Genomic DNA, 12,979 nt, shown 5'->3' on the forward strand with positions numbered 1-12,979 from the left:
ATACATGAACCCCTGCCTTTCATTTTTTTTTTAGTTTTCATGTAAAAAGAGAAGAAGAAAAAAGCATGACGTGGATTCATGCATAGACTATTGTCCTCTACAAGTTTTCAGGAGGAATATGCTTCTGATTCGAGGCCCCAGAGTAAGAGAGCTGCCCAACTAAGATAAGTTGGGATATGCGGTTATGAGAAGTTTGTATTAGCTTTAACTTATGGTAGTATTGCAACTGATATAAGTACTTAATTTAGCTCGGCATTTGTCTCTTGAAACTTTTGTTTCGGTGCATGGGATATCTCGAGTTTCCATAAGATTGCGTTATAAACACTTCCCGAGGTGACTGATTGCTACTAGCTAGTCTCTAATATCTCCAAGTGCAAGTAGTACCGGTTCACTTTTGAGTTTTTATTTGTCTATCCCATAGTTTTAGATATTTTCTCAATCTCCTTTAACCACAATTATGTTGCTTTAGGATCAGATGGTTATGCACTCTTCCGATGGCTTGAGTGGTGGCAGTAGCCATGTCCCTTGCAATAATTAATGAAGCATATATACTTGTTTTTATATTCAGGTTCAGGGAATGGGACATTGGGCTGGGATTTGAGGGTTCATATAGCTCTTTAGGTGTAGCAAGAGACATTGAGTATCTTCATGATGGGGTAAGGTACAATGTGATCTGCACTGAGATAATTCTGTTGTCTTCATCTAGTAATGATTGTATATGTTGTCAATTCAGGAAGTTCCTCCTTTAATCCATCGACATATCAAATCTTCCAATATTCTTTTGGATCAGTCCATACGAGCTGGTAAGCTCTCTACCTCTACTAGCCTTACTAAAGATATTGGATTTGATAATATTTTATTTGGGTGATATTTCATATGGAGTGGTATCTCATTAATTACAAGGGACAAGCAAGATCTGTTGGAAAGGAAGATATCAGAGCAATTACAAGGGACGTTCTTCGGTAATTGATTGAAACTTCAATGATTAGTTTCAGTGTGCTCATACTTGAAATTATACTGGAAATAACTTTTTTTAGCAGTATATAAAATTTGTTCTTCTGCCATGTATCAGTCGCTGAAGCTTCTATTAGATTTGTTGTTTCAGTATCTTCACAATATACAAGTAGAGAAACTTCTGCCATTTCTGTAGTAGTGTTTCTAATTTCTAGTTTCTTGTAAACTTAAGGTGAACCTACCCTGCCACCCACTAATTTTGGACTTAAACTACTTATCTGTTTCTAGTTTCTAATTATTTTGATAAGCACTAACTTAGTGAGTTTGGTTAAAAGGAAAAATAGGGGACCATGCATATAGTCTTCAATGTTGAGATAAGTTCTATTTTTCCTCTAAACTATGCCTCTTTTTTGATATAATACTGCTTGTGTTTACAGGTTTTGGGTGGATGAGAGTATGAATGCAACAACCACCAAGGCCAACCACAAATCAAGAGGAGTTAGAGACTTGGGAGGATCTTGAAGAATTATTAAAACTTTGCCACACTTTGTTTCTATGTTTAATGTAATAGACTATTTTGCAACTACTAGACTAGTTTAAGTAGTGCATGGTATATTTTTTGTGATGATTCGGTGATAAAGGTGGATAAATTAAAATTGAGTGTTTTATTGTTTCCAAACATTTTGATGATTTTGGTTATTACAGGTTTGATGTGAAATTCATATTTCTGTAAAAAAAATCCGTCGCAAAACTAATCAATTATTATTGTTAATTTTATATTTATTTCCGTCACTGAACTCATCACTAACTTCCTGAATCCGTCGCTAAATCTGTCGCTATATTATCGTTGAAACCGTCGCTAAATCGGTCGCTAAATCAGTCGCTACTTTCCATCGCTAAATCGGTTGCTAATTTCCGTCGCTAAATCGGTCGCTAATTTCCGTCGCTAAATTGGTCGCTACAAATCGGTCGCTACGTCGGTCGCTAAATCAGTCGCTAATTCGGTCGCTAAATTTAACGACGAGGGTTATACCAACCATCAAATTTCGGTCGCTAACAGGTTTAGCGACCGATTTAGCCCATTTAGCGACCGATTTGGTCGGTCGCTACAAGACTGTTTTCTAGTAGTGAAATACAGAGCCTATGTCTGAGGATGTGAAGATATTTTCAAGTATGAGATCAGGATTTACGTTTAGACACAAGGAAATGTGATATGGTAGTATGGTACCACCATCTATATATGTAGGAATAATTGTTACAAACTTAAGACCAACCAATACAAGGAAGATCAGTCTTCCAAACTAATTAATTAGGAGTGAGAGGCGCCAATACTCTACAATTTATAGTGGGGTGCGTGGAAATAGGACGTGAATTAGCTAGTGGTTATAGATATGAATAACAACTAGTCTTCTAAGCTGACTAGATAAATAATTATTTGTACCAACACAAAATCAAGCTATGAATCAAAATACAAATTTCTTGAATACTCTGTTTTTTCCGGTTACCTAAATTTATCTCAGCCTTTATTTATTTCCTCCCTTCTTTACTTTAAGTTTTGTGTTGATTTATTTAGCTGTTGTAGTTATTTACTAGTCGCTTTTCTCCATTACTTTAGTTAGTATTCAACTACCTTATTCATCATCTCTCAATAGCAATGATTAAGAGTTTTTTTTAACATCTTAGGAACCTGCATTGAGAAACACAATCATTTCCTTAAGAAATCGCTTGTTTTAAAAATTATTGCGTTGATTTCAAAGTCGACTCACAATAGTCCGTCTCTATACCTAAACTTATTTGAACCCACATACATACTATTGTTGCGTAAATCGCGATGATGTAAAATAAAATAGGGATCTATATTATGTTAAATGATTCATTAAAACATAAAAAACTTGGTTAAAAGGAATGCAACTTCTTTTTTGGGCATCATCTATTAGAACTATTTAATTATTTTGATGGTTCTTTTTGAATTTTTTTTGTTAAATTTGTGATTTAAATAGCTAGAGTGCATAAGTAAGCAATTTCAAGTAAAAAGTGTGTCTAGTTTCTAACCCCTTATCTCAAACACTATTCCTCATCTAATATTGAATCAAATAATCTCATAGAATATGTTAGACAACCCCTTATAAATCTTACGCGAAAGTAAACATGTACACTAAAAAGAACACTAACGATTTAGGGTCATCGTCGGGGTTCACGTTAAATGGTTAGGCTAATGTCGTGGCATGGGCGATAAATGCGGTGAGCACTAGGTGCGAAGATGTGGCAGCACAAGGTCTTGACGAAGCGGCGGAGGAGAAAGGTTGGGATGAGGCATTTAATGTGTGAGGGTTTGAAGGGGAGAGGTGGGGGTGGTTGGGAAGGTGAGGGTAGGAGGCGACGTGGTCGGGCAGAGACGGAGAGGCGAGAGTAAGAGTGTGAGGGAGGAGAGGGTTTGAACAATCGAAAAAGAAAGATTGAGTGGAAAAATCATCGAATGTTAGCGTCGACTAAACCAATACTAACTTTTGGCATAAGAGATGGCCTAATTCACTTTTCAAATTAGTGTTGGCCTTAGCAACACCATCGTTAAGTGAAACATAATTTGAAATCGACATTTTGTGTTGGTTATGCATCAGCTAAGTCTACCGAGTTAGAAAAACAGTAAATTAAGAACCACCCAACTAATAAAATTCTTACATAAAACTACTCCGCCATTGTTTTTGGGTTTAATGACATAAAACCTACATACTCTCACCCAATAAGGATAGGCCACCTCGTATGAAATCTACTGCTTGTATCCATCAGTTGATGGCTACAGATTATGATGGATGGTGTTAGATTTTGTCCACACTAATGAAGCAAAGAAACGACCGCATACCATAATGGACTGCATCGACCCATTTATGGTGCTCAATAGACCCTACCACCATATATAAACATCTTACTATGCTCCCTGCACTAGCTGCTGCTCTTTCATCTCCTGTGTAACTGGTGCGCCCGCGTGTATATTTTGGTTGGATCAGGTATTTTCACATTTGACAATCATGCGATTAATCACCTCAAAATTTTGATATCACATTAAGTTAATAAGTCAACTAGTCAAGTAGAATCAATTAATTGTAAACACCTTGTGTGTATTTTTTTTACAATTTTTGAAAAAACAGTATTAAGGTGTTATTTACTAATTAGTATGAATTTTTTAAAGACTTGTATTATATGTGAAAGTCTATCTCACACATACATATATACACACTCAAACAGCTGGGAAAATTTAATTAACACCATACAGTACATGCCTATGTGATATAAAAGTAGTGGGGTTTTGGTTCAGGTGTTACTTAAAGCATAGGACAATACATGTCTACTATTGAAGGACACATACATTAGTTCCAACCTATCTTTGTAAGCTATTGAGTGGAGCACAAAGGGCCTTCAATCACAAACCCAGTTCCACTGCTGCCTCTGCCCTCTATGTTTCTTTCTCGTACCTTACATCAATCCAACACAAACAACTTTTGTTTGGTGCCAAATTCCACTCAAAGATGCTTTTTTTGCATGCTTTCCACCATCCATATATGAAATTGATTGTCGAAAATACCATTTTGACACACACCTTTCAGACATATATCTCTTAGTATTGTATAATTTTCTAGCCACCGTAAAATTTTATGGAGGTTAAAAACCGCTTCAAAATCTATATGTTTGAATGGTGCCATGTGTGTGCTTATGTATAACCATGCATATATTAATTATTTGAATTAGTTATTTTTCATAAAATTAATTAATTTTGGCATACAAAAGCTACTAATCAGAGAAGGTTCTTTACCTAACTAACTTTGATTTGAGATTCTATTTTAAAAGAATTTCTAAACAGGTATTATATATTGGGATAAAACATTGTCATATAGTACATTACCTATCGCTTCCACATAAGGTCACGACTACATTATGTTCAAATTAACGAAGATTAATTCATGACTTTAATTTATTCTAAGGATATATGTATGTATAGGTTATCTGCTTACAATTTACTTATGAATCTTCTTTCTTTTCCCCCTTTCCAGTTCTTTCCCTTTCTTTTTCGTAGGGAAGTAATTGTGTCATTTTAAAGAATTTATTTGGTGGTCCTTCTATATGGCTAACTACCCCTTCTACCATTGCTTTATTAATTGAATGCCCCATGTATGGACCACAACTGCAACTCTACCTTTAGTTTTGATAAAAAAGAAGCAAGAAAAGAAATTAACAAAGAGAAAAGTCTATTGCTACAATGTATACAATTGTAGTGGGCTAAGTGGTTTTTTGGGCTGACCAAAACCAGGGGCGGATCCCGACATTATATATCGGTGTGGCTAAATATAAAAGAAATTATAGACTAAAATACAAAGTAGAAATTATATTAGGTAGCAAGTAAGAAGTACTATAATCTCACATGAAAAGCACAAAAGTTTATCCAACCATGAAAAGTTAAGACTAATTTGTGCAGTAAAAAGGATAAATTTTGTTTCTTTGGGAAAAAACATTACAATGTTGCTAATTTAACATTCCAAAGTTTGCAGGCACGAATCAAGACAGGAAAACTCATCAGCAAAAACAAACGGAGATAGCTCCAAACCCAACATGGTTCCACAAAGAACTCAGATCTGCTGAGTTCACAAGCGAAAATTCTCACCCAAAAAATCGTTCCAACTCAACGCATGCAACAAGTTCATAAACCAAAAAAAAAAATCTTTAAAAATTGAAAATTAAAAAAAAATAGAAATAGGAAAAGATCATCCAACATGAATTATATGTAGCGTAGTAAGGTGAATTACAAAGTTGAATTACCTGAGAGACAATGAATCAATTGAATTTCCTCTTGAATTTTGGTTGATTGGTGCGGTGATCAGGGTTCTCAATGCGATGAGAAATTTAGGAAGGTGAAGATTGGTGGGTTTTCAATTTTTGGGGAAAAGGGTTTTAAGTTGATGAATGCCGAAAAGCAGCAATGGAAGAAAGAAAGAAAGAAAACCACGTTCTAATTTGATATTATTCGTGAATTTTGGTTTTTTTACTTATTAAGCTATGGCAGCGCTTTTGACTGTCGCCATACATTAACACAAAACTTTTTAGCGGCGGATCTAGAACCGCCGCTATATATGATATTAACAAAAAAAAAATTAAAAGAACTGGTGTGGCTATAGCCACACCCATCCACAGCGTGGGTCCGCCTAGGGGTGTTCGCAGATTGGATTGGATCGGTTTTGAGGAGAAAAATAATCCCATCCGATCTCATCGGTTTTATGATTTTGTCATCCAATGGATTTTTTACTAAATTCAAATCCGAACCAATCTGATCCAATCTATAGCTGTTTGGATTAGATTAGATTGTTCGGTTTTTGTTTCACTTTTTTATACTTTGAAATTGTGTTGTATAAATTTTAAAAATATATAATATATGATAAATACAACGATACATAATTTATAACATTAATATAACATTCATAAATTATAACATAGTGAACATATTTTTAAATTATGATTATAATTGTTTACTTTGATGCATGTATATAGTTCAAATAATTACTTGAACTTTTTTTATTAAAACGTAATTTTATAAATAAGCATGTGTGATATAATCAATATATATATACAATAAATATGTACTATGTAAGTGTAAATGGAATGATATATGTATAACTAAAAGTATACATATCTGTGAATGTTCGGTTTGGATTGGATCGGTTCAGTTTTGGAAATCAAATCCGAAATCCGATCTGATCCAATAAATAATTTCGGTTTTTTCAATTTTCAGTCCGTTCGGTTTTCGATTTGATTGGATTTCGATTTTTTTGGATCGGTTTGTCGATTTTGTTTGGATTGGTTCGGTTATGAACACCCCTAGATCCGCCCATGACCAAAACATGTATGTATATCTCAATATCAAAACAATTCACCATGAGAAATTGAAAGCCAAACAAGATCTTGAATATCCCAAGCATTGTTGTTCTTGCCTTGACAGATTTGAAGGTTATGAGGATGCTCAAGCTCTTGTGTCAATGTGCAACATTAATTTTTTAGCTGTGCTCGTAACGGGAACCCCACAGTCGGGTTTGATTAAGATAAATGTAGGCACAACAAAAACAATGATTGGATTGGCGAATGGAGTTGTAATTCACGATCGATCATGAAAGTATTGTCAAGGCTTCTCCTATTTCAAAATATTTCTCAGAGTTGAGGGTGGATTTGCATAAGCGGTAAAACTCAGAAAGAGGTTGCAGCTGGCGGGCTTTAGATCAAAGTTTCCCAAATATCTGTGTTGAATCTGATTGTGAGAAGGTGGTTAGGGCCATCAATGTTGTAATTTGCATAATTTGTACTTATCATTGATGAAAGTTTTTCAAAATCCTACTCCCTCCGTTACTTTTTAAGTGTCGTTTTAGAAGATATTTTTTGTTCCTATTTAACTGTCGTTTTGATGTTTTAAGGTCCATTTTGTCAATTATACCCTTACTAGTAAGTGGAAATTAAATTTCCATTACATCAATTCAAAGTCTTGTCTAGTAAGTGGAAGTTAAATTCCAATGAAAAGTACCCAAAAGAGCTTTCAAAGTTGCATAGAAAAAAGGTGTTAACATTAAAAATTGGAGGGAAGTTATAAATTTTTATTGCTACAAGGGAGTGAAGAATGATAAATTGTTTAATGATATGAGAGAGAGTGGAACAAAAAATTAATTATCCACTATTTTGGTTGGAAAACTTTATAACTTTATGATTAGGACGTGGGAGGGTAGAATGAAAAAAAAAAAAAACTCTAATAACCCATATCTTGGTTGGAAAGTTTTTTTGCTAGAATGACACTTAAAAAGAAACGAAGAGAGTATTATTCTTTTCAATTTTCAGCATAACTCGGGAACCTAGGCAGCACTTGCTGACTTGCAGCGTTAGATATTACTCCCTCCGTTCCTAAATATAAGACCTAGTTTCAAAATTTTGAAGTTCCTAAATATAAGACCTAGTTACAATAATCTAACAAAATGTTTTGTACTCTTCCATTTTTACCCTCCACATTAATTATATGTTTTCAATTCCCAAGTTTTGATTATCACTTACCATTAATTAATGAGAGAAAATGACAAAGGGTAAATATGGAGGAATGTATGCATTTTTAAAAAACCAATACACTAATTGAACACATTTAATGTTTTCTTAATAAGCACAATTTTTTGTATTAGGTCTTATATTTAGGAACGGAGGGAGTAGTTTTGTTCAAATGGTGGCCTTAATTAGATTCTTAAGTATATCTAATGGAGGAGATGGGAATCTCTTTTATTATGGGGTCACAAGTCACAACTCAACTATAATGATAACGATTTAACTTGAAAGTTCAGCACTGGAAAATTAAAGCGTTTAAAATAAATATGCTCGATATCCTCTAACGGATTAAGCTCAATAGTCTACACTCTATCTTTGTTTGACATTATATGCTTCAAGAGATAATGATGGGCCATTAATTCATGCTAACCCTTTCATCTAATCTTTACACTATTTATTTTTGTATTATTCTAGTTTCTAGTTGGAAAATATTCTCTTCACATTTTTTCCACTTTGCACGTTTAGAAACATATTTGAATAGAAAAGAGACAAATGAGCGATATGATGATGCGTTAGAAATTGAAAAGATATATAAAAAGAAACTAACAAAGTGTAGCATAACCGGTAGATAGTTGAGTTCCTTAAGCATCTAATCATGGTTTGATCCCTGAGCGGAGAAACATTTGTTGGGAGAGGCCTTCCCACTTAATGTGATATCAAAATCTTAGAGGATTAGTCTCATTACTGTCGATTGTGGGATACCTTAAAAAACAAAAACAAAATAGAAAGAAAAACATATGAAATTGAGATGTAAGAGAAATATGAGCCTGGGCATATCACCGCTCTTTTCTAGGTTTTTAATATCCTAGCCTTTTATGCCTAGAAAAAACAAGAGTAATGTTTGATTGACACTCCAAACAAGCTTAAGCTTACGCCTTGCAAGATAATGATCAGAAGAAACAGAAATGAAACTTATGACAGATCATAAGATATGATTATATGAAGGCTTAATTGCACATTTGCTCCCCTATCTTTCACCATTGTGCAATTTTCTTCCCTCATGTTTAAAACGAGCGAATTTACTCCCTCATGTATGAATTTGTGAAAATTGGCCCCTTCCATTAAGTTGCCATCCAAAATGAAACGAAATTGCTTATGTGACACTGCTATTTACACCACCTTAACCTTTCTTCTGCACCACTTTACTATTTATACCACCTAGACACATAAGTAAATAAAAAAGAAAATAAATAAAACAATTTAATTCAACAACCAACTTAAAATTAAAGCACAGTGCTGCTGCTACTCAAGCTCCACGTTTTTTTGCACAACAGTTTCATAACATCAAAACTTCCAGTAAGTAACTTGAAAAGAAGTGATTTTTCAAGCCAAGTGCAAAAATCAGTACTTAATTACCCATTTTATCAACTCCACCGGTTTGTGTGACTTCCGGATTTGAAATGACTCTTTCATTTTCCGAATCTGATCTGGTCTATATATACCACAACTGAATTCACATAAAACCCCAAATAAAGAAACATTGAAAGATTGAATTTTTTTAATATGCACCCAGGAACAAAATCACCGTCTTCATAATCAACATCGTCCTTGCCGTCTTCCTCTGCTAGTCCTCGTCGTCCTCATCCTCCAGTCTCATCAACCTCGTCTGAATGTTAGTGGGTCTGACCCAGAACCTCATATTTTCCTCCTTCATCCATCGCGAATAGCCATTGGATCTGAGCTCAGAGATCGCTTCCAACCCAGATCGATACCCAAAACTCAAAGGAAGGTTGATTTTGGGTTGTGACTGATGATTTTGAGGTGCGGAGGAGGAGAAGAATTCTGGATTTAAGAAAGCTTTGATTTTTTTTTCTGTGTTTGGCCAAGTCCTGTGGCTCTGATGAAGAGGGGAGAGGATGGTGATGGTGGGTCTGATGACTTTGATCAAGATTTTGTGTTTATGTTTTCATTTTTCTGGAATTTGAAGAAGGGGATGAAGATGATGGAGATGAACATAGTTTCAGATTCAGTTTTGGATCTGTGAATTTGGGACTTGTTGAGACGTCAGGTACAGAAGATGAAGGGATTTTGTACAAGGAACAAAGGGCTTTGGATTCAATCTGAGATTATTTATCTAGGTTTGGAAATTTTTCTGGGTTTGAACATAGAAGAAGATGAAGTTTTTTTTTTTATAGGCAGAAGAAGATGAAGATGATGGTGATTATGATTTATTAGAGAGTTAATAATAATGATGATTAGGATTTGTTTAAATTTAAATGAAATTTTTTTATTGATTTTTTTTTTACTTACATGGAGTCTTAGTGGCAAAAATGTCAGAGCCACATCATTTAATGACGTCCACATCAGCAACCTCCGTTAACCTTCAAACGGCTCACTAACGGAAGAGGCTAATTTTCACAAACTAGTTTTATACCCGTGCAATGCACGGGGTAATATTTATAGATATATAAATGTATTTGAAAAAGATATACATATTGAAAAACTAATGAAATTATACTTAAGTTTATTTTTATTTAAATTTTAAAATGATTCATGTAAAATATTTCTTTCAGTAAGAGCTTTTTATCATGTAATTTTATTTTAGGGGGGAAGGAAAATGAAGGGATTTGCAGGGTGAAGGGTCAGGGTTCGAATCCTGACAAAAGAACTAATTTACTAACAATTCACTACTAACATTTGCCAATAAAAAAAAATGTAATTTTATCATTTATTAGCATTTAATCTTAACCACTCATGCTAGATCAAACGGTCACAATTTAATGCTCTCATCTCTCACAATAAACATTGCTCTCACTTGATACGCTCCAAAAAAAAATGAAAGGAATAGTAAAAAAAAATTTAATTATTGGACAAATAAGTACACAAAACCTGAGAGCGTCTTCTTAGCTTAGGCACCAAAAAAAATGAAAGGAATAATCAAACATCTCTAACACCTTGTTAGGAGTGAGTGTCTACATAATTCATTATTTCTCTTTTCTTTTTATCACATCAAACAACCTCTAAGATATACTATTTTTACTTGTAGTTTTCTCTACTCATCTTCTCTCCTCTCTTTACCTCTCATAAACCAAACAAAGCATAAATGATACATCAATTTAAACAATCACGGAATATACTCTATAGTAAGTACATGACTAATTCAACTTGTGACTCCCTGAAAAAGACCATTAATTAATGTGTTAGAATAATCAAACAGGTCTAAAGGGGACATCAATATTAACCATATCTACATAAAATTTAAAGACCAATATAAATTATACTCCCTCCGTTCCTAAATAACTGATACTTTAAGGTTGTTACACAAGTATTAAGAAATAGCAATTAATGTTCTTGTTTTATTAAAATTACAATCTAATTTCCTACTATACCCTTTATCTCTCTTATTAATTCTAACTTTTCAATTTTTCTACCACCAATAAATGAAGGGTACAATAGGTAAAGTATAATTAATGCACAATTGAACTTTGTAAAGTGGAAGATAATTAGAAACAAAATTTAGCTAGAAATAGTGTCAGTTATTTAGTAATTGAGGGAGTAGTAGAATAAGTACTCTATGACTAATTAATATGATAACTTACTTTAGACCAGAAAAAGTGGAAAGAAGATTAAACATGCTTAAAAAAATTGATGACGGTTATTTAACATTGACAAAGAGACAAAGAGAAGGTTAGGTTCTCATAATAAACATAAAAAATGTATAGTGGCAAAGAAACTGAAAAAGGATAACTTAAGATCAACTCCAAATAACATACCACACAGATTGAAGAGAATGAGGAAGGAAGAAAGTTATGGAAGTTCAAAATTTTTTGTTAGTCATTAAGGAAGACAGAGACACTAACAAAGAGAAAGGAAGAAACTGAAAAGATGACGGTTGGGACAAAGTCATAGCTACTTTGCTAGTCTGAGTAACATATGATGTGCGGGGTGCTAAATCAATAACATGACCTAAGCACCAAGATGATGCGCAAATAATGAGTTTAACATTCTACAACTCATACTAAACATTATGTTACCAATAATCCTTTTTCCAATGCTGATGTTTGTTCCAAAGCAAAAGTTCCAATACCAAGAGCAAACGATAGGCTAATTAAAAAAACTTGCACATCTCCACTCACTCACAAAGATATAACATTTCCATCATCCATTTCCTAAAATCCTCAAGAGAAAAAATATAACAAATAAGAAATAGTTTACAACAACATATGGAAAAGAGAGAAAGAGATAGAACAGTCCCTTACAATGGCTCTATTATACTTAGTTTCTCTGAAGAATGAATCACTGAGTAACACCTGCACAGTGAAAATAACAACTCAATAACCAACAAAAGAACTTCAATAAATTGCAGACATTGAAACTTCAATAACAACTCAATTATGTTTCCTTTTTTTAGAGGTACGATAATTAATTAGTAACTTTCATTGACATCAATTAATCCAAACAAAGCATGATGACATTTCTCGTTTGTAACATTTAATATTAAGGATGAAGGCTATTCAAGGTCTGAATGGGTTTCGTTTGGGGAGTGCTTCCCTGTCGGCTTCCTTGGCCAGAGCCCCTCGGGACTGTGGCTATCCCCGGAGCGGTTTTGGGTTGAGTTCTCAGGCTTCCTCTGATCAGGGGCAGAGGCTCGCTGCGCGTGTTTCTTGGCGGGATGCTGTCTTGGGGCAGAGGAAGGTTAGTGGCGTGATTCCTTTTCCTGAGGATGAGGTAAGGATGATTGGTGGTGTTGGATGTAGGACTGAAACGATGCCGAGATTGCCGGATATTTTCCTCTTCCCAGAGATTTCCTTTACGGGCTCCGATTTGGATGATGAAGCGAAGATAGGAGAAGGGCTAAATGATGTCAGTGTTGGTAGTTTGGCGCTGGTTTTGGCTGGGGACGAGTGTTGGCATAGAGACGGTTTAGCTGTTGTTGAGGAGGCGGAAGTGGTTGTAGATCAGAGGGGTG

This window comes from Lotus japonicus, chromosome 1 (genome assembly GCF_012489685.1).
Source record: "Lotus japonicus ecotype B-129 chromosome 1, LjGifu_v1.2".
Taxonomy (NCBI): Eukaryota; Viridiplantae; Streptophyta; class Magnoliopsida; order Fabales; family Fabaceae; genus Lotus; species Lotus japonicus.